The sequence below is a fragment of the Hypanus sabinus genome, chromosome 20, assembly GCF_030144855.1.
Source record: "Hypanus sabinus isolate sHypSab1 chromosome 20, sHypSab1.hap1, whole genome shotgun sequence".
Lineage (NCBI taxonomy): Eukaryota > Metazoa > Chordata > Chondrichthyes > Myliobatiformes > Dasyatidae > Hypanus > Hypanus sabinus.
In genome coordinates, this window is record NC_082725.1 from 56,188,501 (window position 1) to 56,211,449 (window position 22,949).

The window sequence follows — 22,949 nt, forward strand, 5'->3', positions numbered from 1 at the left end:
ACAGCACGCTGATGAATGGGGAATACAGCACACTGATGAATGGGGGGATACATCACACTGATGAATACGGGGATACAGCACACTGATGAATGGGGGATGCAGCACACTGATGAATGGGGTATACAACACACTGATGAATAGGGGATACCGCTCACTGATGATTGGGGGGATACAGCACACTGATGAATGGGGGTACACAGCATACTGATGAATGGAGGAATACAGCACACTGATGAATGGGGGATACAGCACACTGATGAATGGGGGATACAACACACTGATGAATAGGGGGAAACAGCACGCTGATAAATGGTGTGGATACAACACACTGATGAATTAGGGGAACAACACACAGATGAATGGGGGGATACAGCACACTGATGAATAGGGGACACAACTCACGTTTGAATGGGGGGGATACAGCACAGTGATGAATGGAGGGATATAACACTGATGAATGGGGGGGACAGCATACTGATGGATGGGGGGATACAGCACACTGATGAATGGGGGGACACAGTAGACTGATGAATGGGGGGACACAGCATGCTGATGAATGGGGTTAGTGGGGGGGACACAGCACACTGATGAATGGGGGGGATACAGCACACTGATGAATGGCGGGACACAGCACACTGATGAAGGGGGGGATACAGCACCCTGATGAATGGCGGTAGTGGGGGGGACACAGCACAGTGATGAATGGGGGGGACAGCATACTGATGAATGGAGGAATACAGCACACTGGGGCGACACAGCACACTGATGAATGGGGCATCACAGCATACTGATGGATGTGGGGATACAGCACACTGATGAATGGGGCGACACAGCACACTGATGAATGGGGCGATACAGCACACTGATGAATGGGGGGATTAGGCACACTAATGAATGGGGGTGGTGGAGGGATACAGCACACTGATGAATGGGGTATACAACACACTGATGAATAGGGGGATACAGCACGCTGATGAATGGGGTGGATACAAAACACTGATGAATGGGGGGCAGTACACTGACTAAAGAGGGTAGTGGGGGGGGGACAGCACACTGATTAATAGGGGGATACAGCACACTGGTGAATGGGGGGACAGCACACTGATGAATGGGGGGACACAACACGCTGATGAATGGGGGTATACAGCACGCTGATGAATGGGGGGATACAACACTGATGAATGGGGGGACAGCACACTGATGAATTGGGGGATACAGCACGCTGATGAATGGAGGATACAGCAAGCTGATGAATGGGGGAATACAACACACTGATGAATAGGGGGATACAGCACGCTGATGAATGGGGTGGATACAACACACTGATGAATGAGGGGCAGTACACTGATTAAACAGGGTAGTGGGGGGACACAGCACACTGATGAATAGGGGGATACAGCACACTGATGAATGGGGGGGACAGCACGCTGATGAATGGGGAATACAGCACACTGATGAATGGGGGGATACATCACACTGATGAATACGGGGATACAGCACACTGATGAATGGGGGATGCAGCACACTGATGAATGGGGTATACAACACACTGATGAATAGGGGATACCGCTCACTGATGATTGGGGGGATACAGCACACTGATGAATGGGGGTACACAGCATACTGATGAATGGAGGAATACAGCACACTGATGAATGGGGGATACAGCACACTGATGAATGGGGGATACAACACACTGATGAATAGGGGGAAACAGCACGCTGATAAATGGTGTGGATACAACACACTGATGAATTAGGGGAACAACACACAGATGAATGGGGGGATACAGCACACTGATGAATAGGGGACACAACTCACGTTTGAATGGGGGGGATACAGCACAGTGATGAATGGAGGGATATAACACTGATGAATGGGGGGGACAGCATACTGATGGATGGGGGGATACAGCACACTGATGAATGGGGGGACACAGTAGACTGATGAATGGGGGGACACAGCATGCTGATGAATGGGGTTAGTGGGGGGGACACAGCACACTGATGAATGGGGGGGATACAGCACACTGATGAATGGCGGGACACAGCACACTGATGAAGGGGGGGATACAGCACCCTGATGAATGGCGGTAGTGGGGGGGACACAGCACAGTGATGAATGGGGGGGACAGCATACTGATGAATGGAGGAATACAGCACACTGGGGCGACACAGCACACTGATGAATGGGGCATCACAGCATACTGATGGATGTGGGGATACAGCACACTGATGAATGGGGCGACACAGCACACTGATGAATGGGGCGATACAGCACACTGATGAATGGGGGGATTAGGCACACTAATGAATGGGGGTGGTGGAGGGATACAGCACACTGATGAATGGGGTATACAACACACTGATGAATAGGGGGATACAGCACGCTGATGAATGGGGTGGATACAAAACACTGATGAATGGGGGGCAGTACACTGACTAAAGAGGGTAGTGGGGGGGGGACAGCACACTGATTAATAGGGGGATACAGCACACTGGTGAATGGGGGGACAGCACACTGATGAATGGGGGGACACAACACGCTGATGAATGGGGGTATACAGCACGCTGATGAATGGGGGGATACAACACTGATGAATGGGGGGACAGCACACTGATGAATTGGGGGATACAGCACGCTGATGAATGGGGGATACAGCAAGCTGATGAATGGGGGAATACAACACACTGATGAATAGGGGGATACAGCACGCTGATGAATGGGGTGGATACAACACACTGATGAATGAGGGGCAGTACACTGATTAAACAGGGTAGTGGGGGGACACAGCACACTGATGAATAGGGGGATACAGCACACTGATGAATGGGGGGGACAGCACGCTGATGAATGGGGAATACAGCACACTGATGAATGGGGGGATACAACACACTGATGAATGGGGAATACAACACACTTTTGAATGGGGTGATCCAACACACTGATGAATGGGGTGGATACAAAACACTGATGAATGGGGGGACAGTACTCTGATGAATGGGGGTAGTGGGGGGACACTGCACACTGATGAATAGGAGGATACAGCATACTGATGAATTGGGGGATACAACACACTGATGAATGGGGAATACAACACACTGATGAATGGGGGGATACAACACACTGATGAATGGGGTGGATACAAAACACTGATGAATGGGGAATACAGCACACTGATGAATGGGGGGATACAACACTGATGAATGGGGAATACAGCACACTGATGAATGGGGGGATACAACACACTGATGAATGGTGTGATACAGCACACTGATGAATGGGGGAATACAACAGACTGATGAATGGGGGGGATCCATCACACTGATGAATGGGGTGGATACAAAACACTAATGAATGGGGGGACAGTACTCTGATGAATGTGGGTAGTGGGGGGACACTGCACACTGATGAATAGGAGGATACAGCATACTGATGAATGAGGGGACACAGCTCACTGATGAATGGTGTAGTGATGGGACAGCACAATGATGAATGGGGGGACACAACACACTGATGAATTGGAGGATGCAGCACACTGATGAATGTGGGTAGTGGGGGGACACAGCACACTGATGAATAGGGGGATACAGCACACTGGTGAACGGGGGGACAGCACACTAATGAATGGCGGGACACAACACGCTGATGAATGGGGGGATATAGCACGCTAATGAATGGGGTGATACAACACACTGATGAATGTGGGGAGACAGCACACTGATGAATGGGGGATACAGCACACTGATGAATGGGGGGACACAGCACGCTGATGAATGGGGTAGTGGGGGGGACACAGCACACTGATGAATGGGGGTGATACAGCTCACTGATGAATGGCGGGACACAGCACACTGATGAATGGGGGGATACAGCACCCTGATGAATGGGGGTAGTGCGGGGGACACATCACAGTGATGAATGGGGGGACAGCATACTGATGAATGGAGGAATACAGCACACTGATGAATGGGGCGACACAGCACACTGATGAATGGGGCATCACAGCATACTGAGAATGGGGGGATACAACACACTGATGAATGGGGGGACAGCACACTGATGAATGGGGAATACATCAAACTGATGATTGGGGGGATACAGCACACTGATGAATGGGGGATACAGCTCACTGATGAATGGGGGGACAAAGCACACTGATGAATGGGTGTAGTGGGTGGACACAGGACACTGATGAATGGGGGGGAAAGCACACTGATCATTGGGGGGGATACAACACACTGATGATTGGGGGCATACATCACACTGATGAATACGGGCATACAGCACACTGATGAATACGGGGATACTGCACATTGATGAATGTGGGGATACAGCATGCTGATGAATGGGAGGGATACATCACACTGATGATTGGGGGGATACAACACACAGATGAATGGGGGGATACAGCATGCTGATGAATGGGGGATACAACACACTGATGAATGGGGTGATACAGCACACTGATGAATAGGGGGATACAGCACACTGATGATTGGGGGGATACAGCACACTAATGAATGGGGGATACAGCTCTGATGAATGGGGGGACAAAGCACACTGATGAATGGGGAATACAGCACACTGATGAATGGGGAGACACAGCTCACTGATGAATGCGGTAGTGATGGGACACAGCACACTGATGAATTGGAGGATACAGCATACTGATGAATGGGGGGGACAGCACACTGATGATTGGGGGGGATACAACACACTGATGATTGGGGGGATACATCACACTGATGAATACGGGGATACAGCACACTGATGAATGGGGGATGCAGCACACTGATGAATGGGGTATACAACACACTGATGAATAGGGGATACCGATCACTGATGATTGGGGGGATACAGCACACTGATGAATGGGGGTACACAGCATACTGATGAATGGAGGAATACAGCACACTGATGAATGGGGGATACAACACACTGATGAATAGGGGGAAACAGCACGCTGATAAATGGTGTGGATACAACACACTGATGAATGGGGGGAACAACACACAGATGAATGGGGGGATACAGCACACTGATGAATAGGGGACACAACACACGTTTGAATGGGGGCGGATACAGCACAGTGATGAATGGTGGGATATAACACTGATGAATGGGGGATACAGCACACTGATGAATGGTGTGGATACAACACACTGATTAATGGGGGGCAGTTCAGTGATGAAACAGGGTAGTGGGGGGACACAGCACACTGATGAATAAGGGGATACAGCACACTGATGAATAGGGGACACAACACACTGTTGAATACGGGACACAGCACACTGATGAATGGAGGGATACAGCACACTGATGAATGGGGGATACAGCACACTGATGAATGAGGGGATCCAACACACTGATGAATGTGGGGTACAACACAGTGATGAATGGGGGGACAGTACACTGATGAATGGGCGTAGTCGGGGGGACACAGCACACTGATGAATAGGGGGATATAGTATACTGATGAATGGGGGGGACAGCTCACTGATGAATGGGGTAGTGATGGGACATAGCACACTGATTAATAGGAGGATTCAGCACACTGATGAATGGTGAGATACAGCACACTGATGTCTGGAGGGACAGAGCACCCTGATGAATGGAGGATACAGCTCACTGATGAATGGGGGGACACAGCTCACTGATGAATGGGGTAGTGATGGGACATAGCACACTGATGAATGGGGTAGTGGGGGGTACACAACACACTGATGAATTGGAGGATACAGCACACTGATGAATGGCGGGACACAGCACACTGATGAATGGGGGGATACAGCACCCTGATGAATGGGGGTAGTGGGGGGGACATAGCACAGTGATGAATGGGGAGGACAGCATACTGATGAATGGAGGAATACAGCACACTGGGGCGACACAGCATACTGATGGATGAGGGGATACAGCACACTGATGAATGGGGGGACACAGTAGACTGATGAATGGGGGGACACAGCATGCTGATGAATGGGTGTAGTGGGGGGGACACAGCACACTGATGAATGGGGGGGATACAGCACACTGATGAATGGCGGGACACAGCACACTGATGAATGGGGGGATCCAACACACTGATGAATGGGGGTAGTGGGGGGTACACAGCACAGTGATGAATGGGGGGACAGCATACTGATGAATGGAGGAATACAGCACACTGGGGCGACACAGCACACTGATGAATGGGGCATCACAGCATACTGATGGATGTGGGGATACAGCACACTGATGAATGGGGCGACACAGCACACCGATGAATGGGGCGATACAGCACACTGATGAATGGGGCGACACAGCACACCGATGAATGGGGCGATACAGCACACTGATGAACGGGGGGATTAGGCACACTAATGAATGGGGGTGGTGGAGGGATACAGCTCACTGATGAATGGGGTATACAACACACTGATGAATAGGGGGAAACAGCACACTGATGAATGGGGTGGATACAAAACACTGATGAATGGGGGGCAGTACACTGACTAAAGAGGGTAGTGGGGGGACAGCACACTGATTAATAGGGGGATACAGCACACTGGTGAATGGGGGGACAGCACACTGATGAATGGGGGGACACAACACGCTGATGAATGGGGGGATACAGCACGCTGATGAATGGGGGGATACAACACTGATGAATGGGGGGACAGCACACTGATGAATTGGGGGATACAGCACGCTGATGAATGGGGGATACAGCAAACTGATGAATGGGGGAATACAACACACTGATGAATAGGGGGATACAGCACGCTGATGAATGGGGTGGATACAACACACTGATGAATGAGGGGCAGTACACTGATTAAACAGGGTAGTGGGGGGACACAGCACTGATGAATAGGGGGATACAGCACACTGATGAATGGGGGGGACAGCACGCTGATGAATGGGGAATACAGCACACTGATGAATGGGGAATACAACACACTTTTGAATGGGGTGATCCAACACACTGATGAATGGGGTGGATACAAAACACTGATGAATGGGGAATGCAGCACACTGATGAATGGGGGGATACAACACACTGATGAATGGTGTGATACAGCACACTGATGAATGGGGGAATACAACACACTGATGAATGGGGGGATCCAACACACTGATGAATGGGGTGGATACAAAACACTGATGAATGGGGGGACAGTACTCTGATGAATGGGGGTAGTGGGGGGACACTGCACACTGATGAATAGGAGGATACAGCATACTGATGAATGAGGGGACACAGCTCACTGATGAATGGTGTAGTGATGGGACAGCACACTGATGAATGGTGTAGTGATGGGACAGCACACTGATGAATGGGGGGACACAACACACTGATGAATTGGAGGATACAGCACACTGATGAATGTGGGTAGTGGGGGGGACACAGCACACTGATGAATAGGGGGATACAGCACACTGGTGAACGGGGGGACAGCACACTGATGAATGGGGGGACACAGCACGCTGATGAATGGGGGTAGTGCGGGGGACACATCACAGTGATGAATGGGGGGACAGCATACTGATGAATGGAGGAATACAGCACACTGATGAATGGGGAGACACAGCACACTGATGAATGGGGAATACATCAAACTGATGATTTGGGGGATACAGCACACTGATGAATGGGGGATACAGCTCACTGATGAATGGGGGGACAAAGCACACTGATGAATGGGTGTAGTGGGTGGACACAGGACACTGATGAATGGGGGGGATACAACACACTGATGAATGGGGGGATCCAAAACACTGATGAATGGGGGTAGTGGGGGGACACAGCACACTGATGAATGGGGGGACACAGCTCACTGATGAATGCGGCAGTGATGGGACACAGCACACTGATGAATTGGAGGATACAGCATACTGATGAATGGGGGGGACAGCACACTGATGATTGGGGTGGATACAACACACTGATGATTGGGGGCATACATCACACTGATGAATACGGGGATACAGCACATTGATGAATGTGGGGATACAGCATGCTGATAAATGGGGGATACAACACACTGATGAATGGTGCGATACAGCACACTGATGAATAGGGGGATACAGCACACTGATGATTGGGGGGATACAGCACACTGATGAATGGGGTTACAGCTCACTGATGAGTGGGGGACAAAGCAAACTGATGAATGCGGTAGTGATTGGACACAGCACACTGATGAATTGGAGGATACAGCATACTGATGAATGGGGGGGACAGCACACTGATGATTGGGGGGGATACAACACACTGATGATTGGGGGATACATCACACTGATGAATACGGGGATACAGCACACTGATGAATACGGGGATACAGCACACTGATGAATGGGGGATACAGCACACTGATGAATGGGGTATACAACACACTGATGAATAGGGGATACAGCTCACTGATGATTGGGGGGATACAACACACTGATGAATAGGGGATACAGCACACTGATGAATGGGGTATACAACACACTGATGAATAGGGGGATACAGCACGCTGATGAATGGGGTGGATACAAAACACTGATGAATGGGGGTCAGTACACTGACTAAAGAGGGTAGTGGGGGGGACACAGCACACTGATTAATAGGGGGATACAGCACACTGGTCAATGGGGAGCCAGCACACTGATGAATGGGGGGACACAACACGCTGATGATTGGGGGGATACAGCACGCTGATGAATGGGGGGGATACAGCACACTGATTAATAGGGGGATACAGCACACTGGTGAATGGGGGGACAGCACACTGATGAATGGGGGGACACAACACGCTGATGAATGGGGGGATACAGCACGCTGATGAATGGGGGGATACAGCACTGATGAATGGGGGGACAGCACACTGATGAATTGGGGGATACAGCACGCTGATGAATGGGGGATACAGCAAGCTGATGAATGGGGGAATACAACACACTGATGAATAGGGGGACACAGCACACTGATGAATAGGGGGACACAGCACACTGATTAATAGGGGGATACAGCACACTGGTGAATGGGGAGACAGCACACTGATGAATGGTGGGACACAACACGCTGATGAATGGGGGGATACAGCACGCTGATGAATGGGGGATACAGCAAACTGTTGAAATGGGGGAATACAACACACTGATGAATAGGGGGATACAGCACACTGATGAATGGGGTGGATACAACACACTGATGAATGAGGGGCAGTACACTGATTAAACAGGGTAGTGGGGGGACACAGCACTGATGAATAGGGGGATACAGCACACTGATGAATGGGGGGGACAGCACGCTGATGAATGGGGAATACAGCACACTGATGAATGGGGAATACAACACACTTTTGAATGGGGTGATCCAACACACTGATGAATGGGGTGGATACAAAACACTGATGAATGGGGAATGCAGCACACTGATGAATGGGGGGATACAACACACTGATGAATGGTGTGATACAGCACACTGATGAATGGGGGAATACAACACACTGATGAATGGGGGGATCCAACACACTGATGAATGGGGTGGATACAAAACACTGATGAATGGGGGGACAGTACTCTGATGAATGGGGGTAGTGGGGGGACACTGCACACTGATGAATAGGAGGATACAGCATACTGATGAATGAGGGGACACAGCTCACTGATGAATGGTGTAGTGATGGGACAGCACACTGATGAATGGTGTAGTGATGGGACAGCACACTGATGAATGGGGGGACACAACACACTGATGAATTGGAGGATACAGCACACTGATGAATGTGGGTAGTGGGGGGGACACAGCACACTGATGAATAGGGGGATACAGCACACTGGTGAACGGGGGGACAGCACACTGATGAATGGGGGGACACAGCACGCTGATGAATGGGGGTAGTGCGGGGGACACATCACAGTGATGAATGGGGGGACAGCATACTGATGAATGGAGGAATACAGCACACTGATGAATGGGGAGACACAGCACACTGATGAATGGGGAATACATCAAACTGATGATTTGGGGGATACAGCACACTGATGAATGGGGGATACAGCTCACTGATGAATGGGGGGACAAAGCACACTGATGAATGGGTGTAGTGGGTGGACACAGGACACTGATGAATGGGGGGGATACAACACACTGATGAATGGGGGGATCCAAAACACTGATGAATGGGGGTAGTGGGGGGACACAGCACACTGATGAATGGGGGGACACAGCTCACTGATGAATGCGGCAGTGATGGGACACAGCACACTGATGAATTGGAGGATACAGCATACTGATGAATGGGGGGGACAGCACACTGATGATTGGGGTGGATACAACACACTGATGATTGGGGGCATACATCACACTGATGAATACGGGGATACAGCACATTGATGAATGTGGGGATACAGCATGCTGATAAATGGGGGATACAACACACTGATGAATGGTGCGATACAGCACACTGATGAATAGGGGGATACAGCACACTGATGATTGGGGGGATACAGCACACTGATGAATGGGGTTACAGCTCACTGATGAGTGGGGGACAAAGCACACTGATGAATGCGGTAGTGATTGGACACAGCACACTGATGAATTGGAGGATACAGCATACTGATGAATGGGGGGGACAGCACACTGATGATTGGGGGGGATACAACACACTGATGATTGGGGGATACATCACACTGATGAATACGGGGATACAGCACACTGATGAATACGGGGATACAGCACACTGATGAATGGGGGATACAGCACACTGATGAATGGGGTATACAACACACTGATGAATAGGGGATACAGCTCACTGATGATTGGGGGGATACAACACACTGATGAATAGGGGATACAGCACACTGATGAATGGGGTATACAACACACTGATGAATAGGGGGATACAGCACGCTGATGAATGGGGTGGATACAAAACACTGATGAATGGGGGTCAGTACACTGACTAAAGAGGGTAGTGGGGGGGACACAGCACACTGATTAATAGGGGGATACAGCACACTGGTCAATGGGGAGCCAGCACACTGATGAATGGGGGGACACAACACGCTGATGATTGGGGGGATACAGCACGCTGATGAATGGGGGGGATACAGCACACTGATTAATAGGGGGATACAGCACACTGGTGAATGGGGGGACAGCACACTGATGAATGGGGGGACACAACACGCTGATGAATGGGGGGATACAGCACGCTGATGAATGGGGGGATACAGCACTGATGAATGGGGGGACAGCACACTGATGAATTGGGGGATACAGCACGCTGATGAATGGGGGATACAGCAAGCTGATGAATGGGGGAATACAACACACTGATGAATAGGGGGACACAGCACACTGATGAATAGGGGGACACAGCACACTGATTAATAGGGGGATACAGCACACTGGTGAATGGGGAGACAGCACACTGATGAATGGTGGGACACAACACGCTGATGAATGGGGGGATACAGCACGCTGATGAATGGGGGATACAGCAAACTGTTGAAATGGGGGAATACAACACACTGATGAATAGGGGGATACAGCACACTGATGAATGGGGGATACAGCACACTGATGAATGGGGTATACAACACACTGATGAATTGGAGGATACAGCATACTGATGAATGGGGGGATACAGCACACTGATGAATGGGGCGACACAGCACACCGATGAATGGGGCGATACAGCACACTGATGAATGGGGCGACACAGCACACCGATGAATGGGGCGATACAGCACACTGATGAACGGGGGGATTAGGCACACTAATGAATGGGGGTGGTGGAGGGATACAGCTCACTGATGAATGGGGTATACAACACACTGATGAATAGGGGGAAACAGCACACTGATGAATGGGGTGGATACAAAACACTGATGAATGGGGGGCAGTACACTGACTAAAGAGGGTAGTGGGGGGACAGCACACTGATTAATAGGGGGATACAGCACACTGGTGAATGGGGGGACAGCACACTGATGAATGGGGGGACACAACACGCTGATGAATGGGGGGATACAGCACGCTGATGAATGGGGGGATACAACACTGATGAATGGGGGGACAGCACACTGATGAATTGGGGGATACAGCACGCTGATGAATGGGGGATACAGCAAACTGATGAATGGGGGAATACAACACACTGATGAATAGGGGGATACAGCACGCTGATGAATGGGGTGGATACAACACACTGATGAATGAGGGGCAGTACACTGATTAAACAGGGTAGTGGGGGGGGGACAGCACTGATGAATAGGGGGATACAGCACACTGATGAATGGGGGGGACAGCACGCTGATGAATGGGGAATACAGCACACTGATGAATGGGGGGACACAGCACGCTGATGAATGGGGTAGTGGGGGGGACACAGCACACTGATGAATGGGGGTGATACAGCTCACTGATGAATGGCGGGACACAGCACACTGATGAATGGGGGGATACAGCACCCTGATGAATGGGGGTAGTGCGGGGGACACATCACAGTGATGAATGGGGGGACAGCATACTGATGAATGGAGGAATACAGCACACTGATGAATGGGGCGACACAGCACACTGATGAATGGGGCATCACAGCATACTGAGAATGGGGGGATACAACACACTGATGAATGGGGGGACAGCACACTGATGAATGGGGAATACATCAAACTGATGATTGGGGGGATACAGCACACTGATGAATGGGGGATACAGCTCACTGATGAATGGGGGGACAAAGCACACTGATGAATGGGTGTAGTGGGTGGACACAGGACACTGATGAATGGGGGGGAAAGCACACTGATCATTGGGGGGGATACAACACACTGATGATTGGGGGCATACATCACACTGATGAATACGGGCATACAGCACACTGATGAATACGGGGATACTGCACATTGATGAATGTGGGGATACAGCATGCTGATGAATGGGAGGGATACATCACACTGATGATTGGGGGGATACAACACACAGATGAATGGGGGGATACAGCATGCTGATGAATGGGGGATACAACACACTGATGAATGGGGTGATACAGCACACTGATGAATAGGGGGATACAGCACACTGATGATTGGGGGGATACAGCACACTAATGAATGGGGGATACAGCTCTGATGAATGGGGGGACAAAGCACACTGATGAATGGGTGTAGTGGGTGGACACAGGACACTGATGAATGGGGAATACAGCACACTGATGAATGGGGAGACACAGCTCACTGATGAATGCGGTAGTGATGGGACACAGCACACTGATGAATTGGAGGATACAGCATACTGATGAATGGGGGGGACAGCACACTGATGATTGGGGGGGATACAACACACTGATGATTGGGGGGATACATCACACTGATGAATACGGGGATACAGCACACTGATGAATGGGGGATGCAGCACACTGATGAATGGGGTATACAACACACTGATGAATAGGGGATACCGCTCACTGATGATTGGGGGGATACAGCACACTGATGAATGGGGGTACACAGCATACTGATGAATGGAGGAATACAGCACACTGATGAATGGGGGATACAGCACACTGATGAATGGGGGATACAACACACTGATGAATAGGGGGAAAAAGCACGCTGATAAATGGTGTGGATACAACACACTGATGAATGGGGGGAACAACACACAGATGAATGGGGGGATACAGCACACTGATGAATAGGGGACACAACACACGTTTGAATGGGGGCGGATACAGCACAGTGATGAATGGTGGGATATAACACTGATGAATGGGGGATACAGCACACTGATGAATGGTGTGGATACAACACACTGATTAATGGGGGGCAGTTCAGTGATGAAACAGGGTAGTGGGGGGACACAGCACACTGATGAATAAGGGGATACAGCACACTGATGAATAGGGGACACAACACACTGTTGAATACGGGACACAGCACACTGATGAATGGAGGGATACAGCACACTGATGAATGGAGGGATACAGCACACTGATGAATGGGGGATACAGCACACTGATGAATGAGGGGATCCAACACACTGATGAATGTGGGGTACAACACAGTGATGAATGGGGGGACAGTACACTGATGAATGGGCGTAGTCGGGGGGACACAGCACACTGATGAATAGGGGGATATAGTATACTGATGAATGGGGGGGACAGCTCACTGATGAATGGGGTAGTGATGGGACATAGCACACTGATTAATAGGAGGATACAGCTCACTGATGAATGGGGGGACACAGCTCACTGATGAATGGGGTAGTGGGGGGTACACAACACACTGATGAATTGGAGGATACAGCACACTGATGAATGGCGGGACACAGCACACTGATGAATGGGGGGATACAGCACCCTGATGAATGGGGGTAGTGGGGGGGACATAGCACAGTGATGAATGGGGAGGACAGCATACTGATGAATGGAGGAATACAGCACACTGGGGCGACACAGCACACTGATGAGGGGCATCACAGCATACTGATGGATGAGGGGATACAGCACACTGATGAATGGGGGGACACAGTAGACTGATGAATGGGGGGACACAGCATGCTGATGAATGGGTGTAGTGGGGGGGACACAGCACACTGATGAATGGGGGGGATACAGCACACTGATGAATGGCGGGACACAGCACACTGATGAATGGGGGGATCCAACACACTGATGAATGGGGGTAGTGGGGGGTACACAGCACAGTGATGAATGGGGGGGACAGCATACTGATGAATGGAGGAATACAGCACACTGGGGCGACACAGCACACTGATGAATGGGGCATCACAGCATACTGATGGATGGGGGGATACAGCACACTGATGAATGGGGCGACACAGCACACCGATGAATGGGGCGATACAGCACACTGATGAATGGGGCGACACAGCACACCGATGAATGGGGCGATACAGCACACTGATGAACGGGGGGATTAGGCACACTAATGAATGGGGGTGGTGGAGGGATACAGCTCACTGATGAATGGGGTATACAACACACTGATGAATAGGGGGAAACAGCACACTGATGAATGGGGTGGATACAAAACACTGATGAATGGGGGGCAGTACACTGACTAAAGAGGGTAGTGGGGGGACAGCACACTGATTAATAGGGGGATACAGCACACTGGTGAATGGGGGGACAGCACACTGATGAATGGGGGGACACAACACGCTGATGAATGGGGGGATACAGCACGCTGATGAATGGGGGGATACAACACTGATGAATGGGGGGACAGCACACTGATGAATTGGGGGATACAGCACGCTGATGAATGGGGGATACAGCAAACTGATGAATGGGGGAATACAACACACTGATGAATAGGGGGATACAGCACGCTGATGAATGGGGTGGATACAACACACTGATGAATGAGGGGCAGTACACTGATTAAACAGGGTAGTGGGGGGACACAGCACTGATGAATAGGGGGATACAGCACACTGATGAATGGGGGGGACAGCACGCTGATGAATGGGGAATACAGCACACTGATGAATGGGGAATACAACACACTTTTGAATGGGGTGATCCAACACACTGATGAATGGGGTGGATACAAAACACTGATGAATGGGGAATGCAGCACACTGATGAATGGGGGGATACAACACACTGATGAATGGTGTGATACAGCACACTGATGAATGGGGGAATACAACACACTGATGAATGGGGGGATCCAACACACTGATGAATGGGGTGGATACAAAACACTGATGAATGGGGGGACAGTACTCTGATGAATGGGGGTAGTGGGGGGACACTGCACACTGATGAATAGGAGGATACAGCATACTGATGAATGAGGGGACACAGCTCACTGATGAATGGTGTAGTGATGGGACAGCACACTGATGAATGGTGTAGTGATGGGACAGCACACTGATGAATGGGGGGACACAACACACTGATGAATTGGAGGATACAGCACACTGATGAATGTGGGTAGTGGGGGGGACACAGCACACTGATGAATAGGGGGATACAGCACACTGGTGAACGGGGGGACAGCACACTGATGAATGGGGGGACACAGCACGCTGATGAATGGGGGTAGTGCGGGGGACACATCACAGTGATGAATGGGGGGACAGCATACTGATGAATGGAGGAATACAGCACACTGATGAATGGGGAGACACAGCACACTGATGAATGGGGAATACATCAAACTGATGATTTGGGGGATACAGCACACTGATGAATGGGGGATACAGCTCACTGATGAATGGGGGGACAAAGCACACTGATGAATGGGTGTAGTGGGTGGACACAGGACACTGATGAATGGGGGGGATACAACACACTGATGAATGGGGGGATCCAAAACACTGATGAATGGGGGTAGTGGGGGGACACAGCACACTGATGAATGGGGGGGGACAGCTCACTGATGAATGTGGCAGTGATGGGACACAGCACACTGATGAATTGGAGGATACAGCATACTGATGAATGGGGGGGACAGCACACTGATGATTGGGGTGGATACAACACACTGATGATTGGGGGCATACATCACACTGATGAATACGGGGATACAGCACATTGATGAATGTGGGGATACAGCATGCTGATAAATGGGGGATACAACACACTGATGAATGGTGCGATACAGCACACTGATGAATAGGGGGATACAGCACACTGATGATTGGGGGGATACAGCACACTGATGAATGGGGTTACAGCTCACTGATGAATGGGGGACAAAGCACACTGATGAATGCGGTAGTGATTGGACACAGCACACTGATGAATAGGGGATACAGCTCACTGATGATTTGGGGGATACAACACACTGATGAATAGGGGATACAGCACACTGATGAATGGGGTATACAACACACTGATGAATTGGGGGATACAGCACGCTGATGAATGGGGTGGATACAAAACACTGATGAATGGGGGTCAGTACACTGACTAAAGAGGGTAGTGGGGGGGACACAGCACACTGATTAATAGGGGGATACAGCACACTGGTCAATGGGGAGCCAGCACACTGATGAATGGGGGGACACAACACGCTGATGATTGGGGGGATACAGCACGCTGATGAATGGGGGGGATACAGCACACTGATTAATAGGGGGATACAGCACACTGGTGAATGGGGGGACAGCACACTGATGAATGGGGGGACACAACACGCTGATGAATGGGGGGATACAGCACGCTGATGAATGGGGGGATACAGCACTGATGAATGGGGGGACAGCACACTGATGAATTGGGGGATACAGCACGCTGATGAATGGGGGATACAGCAAGCTGATGAATGGGGGAATACAACACACTGATGAATAGGGGGACACAGCACACTGATGAATAGGGGGACACAGCACACTGATTAATAGGGGGATACAGCACACTGGTGAATGGGGAGACAGCACACTGATGAATGGTGGGACACAACACGCTGATGAATGGGGGGATACAGCACGCTGATGAATGGGGGATACAGCAAACTGTTGAAATGGGGGAATACAACACACTGATGAATAGGGGGATACAGCACACTGATGAATGGGGGATACAGCACACTGATGAATGGGGTATACAACACACTGATGAATTGGAGGATACAGCATACTGATGAATGGGGGGATACAGCACACTGATGAATGGGGCGACACAGCACACCGATGAATGGGGCGATACAGCACACTGATGAATGGGGCGACACAGCACACCGATGAATGGGGCGATACAGCACACTGATGAACGGGGGGATTAGGCACACTAATGAATGGGGGTGGTGGAGGGATACAGCTCACTGATGAATGGGGTATACAACACACTGATGAATAGGGGGAAACAGCACACTGATGAATGGGGTGGATACAAAACACTGATGAATGGGGGGCAGTACACTGACTAAAGAGGGTAGTGGGGGGACAGCACACTGATTAATAGGGGGATACAGCACACTGGTGAATGGGGGGACAGCACACTGATGAATGGGGGGACACAACACGCTGATGAATGGGGGGATACAGCACGCTGATGAATGGGGGGATACAACACTGATGAATGGGGGGACAGCACACTGATGAATTGGGGGATACAGCACGCTGATGAATGGGGGATACAGCAAACTGATGAATGGGGGAATACAACACACTGATGAATAGGGGGATACAGCACGCTGATGAATGGGGTGGATACAACACACTGATGAATGAGGGGCAGTACACTGATTAAACAGGGTAGTGGGGGGACACAGCACTGATGAATAGGGGGATACAGCACACTGATGAATGGGGGGGACAGCACGCTGATGAATGGGGAATACAGCACACTGATGAATGGGGAATACAACACACTTTTGAATGGGGTGATCCAACACACTGATGAATGGGGTGGATACAAAACACTGATGAATGGGGAATGCAGCACACTGATGAATGGGGGGATACAACACACTGATGAATGGTGTGATACAGCACACTGATGAATGGGGGAATACAACACACTGATGAATGGGGGGATCCAACACACTGATGAATGGGGTGGATACAAAACACTGATGAATGGGGGGGACAGTACTCTGATGAATGGGGGTAGTGGGGGGACACTGCACACTGATGAATAGGAGGATACAGCATACTGATGAATGAGGGGACACAGCTCACTGATGAATGGTGTAGTGATGGGACAGCACACTGATGAATGGGGGGACACAACACACTGATGAATTGGAGGATACAGCACACTGATGAATGTGGGTAGTGGGGGGGACACAGCACACTGATGAATAGGGGGATACAGCACACTGGTGAACGGGGGGACAGCACACTGATGAATGGGGGGACACAGCACGCTGATGAATGGGGGTAGTGCGGGGGACACATCACAGTGATGAATGGGGGGACAGCATACTGATGAATGGAGGAATACAGCACACTGATGAATGGGGAGACACAGCACACTGATGAATGGGGAATACATCAAACTGATGATTTGGGGGATACAGCACACTGATGAATGGGGGATACAGCTCACTGATGAATGGGGGGACAAAGCACACTGATGAATGGGTGTAGTGGGTGGACACAGGACACTGATGAATGGGGGGGATACAACACACTGATGAATGGGGGGATCCAAAACACTGATGAATGGGGGTAGTGGGGGGACACAGCACACTGATGAATGGGGGGACACAGCTCACTGATGAATGCGGCAGTGATGGGACACAGCACACTGATGAATTGGAGGATACAGCATACTGATGAATGGGGGGGACAGCACACTGATGATTGGGGTGGATACAACACACTGATGATTGGGGGCATACATCACACTGATGAATACGGGGATACAGCACATTGATTAATGTGGGGATACAGCATGCTGATAAATGGGGGATACAACACACTGATGAATGGTGCGATACAGCACACTGATGAATAGGGGGATACAGCACACTGATGATTGGGGGGATACAGCACACTGATGAATGGGGTTACAGCTCACTGATGAATGGGGGACAAAGCACACTGATGAATGCGGTAGTGATTGGACACAGCACACTGATGAATTGGAGGATACAGCATACTGATGAATGGGGGGGAAAGCACACTGATGATTGGGGGGATACAACACACTGATGATTGGAGGATACATCACACTGATGAATACGGGGATACAGCACACTGATGAATACGGGGATACAGCACACTGATGAATGGGGGATACAGCACACTGATGAATGGGGTATACAACACACTGATGAATAGGGGATACAGCTCACTGATGATTGGGGGGATACAACACACTGATGAATAGGGGATACAGCACGCTGATGAATGGGGTGGATACAAAACACTGATGAATGGGGGTCAGTACACTGACTAAAGAGGGTAGTGGGGGGGACACAGCACACTGATTAATAGGGGGATACAGCACACTGGTCAATGGGGAGCCAGCACACTGATGAATGGGGGGACACAACACGCTGATGATTGGGGGGATACAGCACGCTGATGAATGGGGGGGGATACAGCACACTGATTAATAGGGGGATACAGCACACTGGTGAATGGGGGGACAGCACACTGATGAATGGGGGGACACAACACGCTGATGAATGGGGGGATACAGCACGCTGATGAATGGGGGGATACAGCACTGATGAATGGGGGGACAGCACACTGATGAATTGGGGGATACAGCACGCTGATGAATGGGGGATACAGCAAGCTGATGAATGGGGGAATACAACACACTGATGAATAGGGGGACACAGCACACTGATGAATAGGGGGACACAGCACACTGATTAATAGGGGGATACAGCACACTGGTGAATGGGGAGACAGCACACTGATGAATGGTGGGACACAACACGCTGATGAATGGGGGGATACAGCACGCTGATGAATGGGGGATACAGCAAACTGTTGAAATGGGGGAATACAACACACTGATGAATAGGGGGATACAGCACACTGATGAATGGGGGATACAGCACACTGATGAATGGGGTATACAACACACTGATGAATTGGAGGATACAGCATACTGATGAATGGGGGGGACAGCACACTGATGATTGGGGTGGATACAACACACTGATGATTGGGGGCATACATCACACTGATGAATACGGGGATACAGCACACTGATGAATACGGGGATACAGCACATTGATGAATGTGGGGATACAGCATGCTGATAAATGGGGGATACAACACACTGATGAATGGTGCGATACAGCACACTGATGAATAGGGGGATACAGCACACTGATGATTGGGGGGATACAGCACACTGAAGAATGGGGTTACAGCTCACTGATGAATGGGGGACAAATCACACTGATGAATGCGGTAGTGATTGGACACAGCACACTGATGAATTGGAGGATACAGCATACTGATGAATGGGGGGGACTGCACACTGATGATTGGGGGGGATACAACACACTGATGATTGGGGGATACATCACACTGATGAATACGGGATACAGCACACTGATGAATACGGGGATACAGCACACTGATGAATGGGGGATACAGCACACTGATGAATGGGGTATACAACACACTGATGAATAGGGGATACAGCTCACTGATGATTGGGGGGATACAACACACTGATGAATAGGGGATACAGCACACTGATGAATGGGGTGGATACAAAACACTGATGAATGGGGGGATACAGCACGCTGATGAATGGGGTGGATACAAAACACTGATGAATGGGGGTCAGTACACTGACTAAAGAGGGTAGTGGGGGGGACACAGCACACTGATTAATAGGGGGATACAGCACACTGGTCAATGGGGAGCCAGCACACTGATGAATGGGGGGACACAACACGCTGATGATTGGGGGGATACAGCACGCTGATGAATGGGGGGGGTACAGCACACTGATTAATAGGGGGATACAGCACACTGGTGAATGGGGGGACAGCACACTGATGAATGGGGGGACACAACACGCTGATGAATGGGGGGATACAGCACGCTGATGAATGGGGGGATACAGCACTGATGAATGGGGGGACAGCACACTGATGAATTGGGGGATACAGCACGCTGATGAATGGGGGATACAGCAAGCTGATGAATGGGGGAATACAACACACTGATGAATAGGGGGACACAGCACACTGATGAATAGGGGGACACAGCACACTGATTAATAGGGGGATACAGCACACTGGTGAATGGGGAGACAGCACACTGATGAATGGTGGGACACAACACGCTGATGAATGGGGGGATACAGCACGCTGATGAATGGGGGATACAGCAAACTGTTGAAATGGGGGAATACAACACACTGATGAATAGGGGGATACAGCACACTGATGAATGGGGGATACAGCACACTGATGAATGGGGTATACAACACACTGATGAATAGGGGATACAGCTCACTGATGATTGGGGGGATACAGCACACTGATGAATGGGGGTACACAGCATACTGATGAATGGAGGAATACAGCACACTGATGAATGGGGCGACACAGCACACTGATGAATGGGGGGGATATAGCATACTGATGAATGGTGGGATACAGTACACTGATGATTGGGGGGATACATCACACTGATGAATACGGGGATACAGCACACTGATGAATACGGGGATACAGCACACTGATGAATACGGGGATACAGCACACTGATGAATGGGGGGATACAGCACACTGATGAATGGGGTATACAACACACTGATGAATAGGGGATACAGCTCACTGATGATTGGGGGGATACAGCACACTGATGAATGGGGGTACACAGCATACTGATGAATGGAGGAATACAGCACACTGATGAATGGGGTATACAACACACTGATGAATAGGGGAATACAGCACGCTGATGAATGGGGTGGATACAAAACACTGATGAATGGGGGGATACAGCACACGGATGAATACGGGGATACAGCACACTGATGAATAGGGGGATACAGCACGCTAATGAATGGGGAATACAGCACACTGATGAATGGGGGGATACAACACACTGATGAATGGGGAATACAACACACTTTTGAATGGGGTGATCCAACACGCTGATGAATGGTGGGATACAGCTCACTGATGATTGGGGGGATACAGCACACTGATGAATGGGGGTACACAGCATACTGATGAATGGAGGAATACAGCACACTGATGAATGGGGCGACACAGCACACTGATGAATGGGGGGGATATAGCATACTGATGAATGGTGGGATACAGTACACTGATGATTGGGGGGATACATCACACTGATGAATACGGGGATACAGCACACTGATGAATACGGGGATACAGCACACTGATGAATACGGGGATACAGCACACTGATGAATGGGGGGATACAGCACACTGATGAATGGGGTATACAACACACTGATGAATAGGGGACACAGCTCACTGATGAATGCGGCAGTGATGGGACACAGCACACTGATGAATTGGAG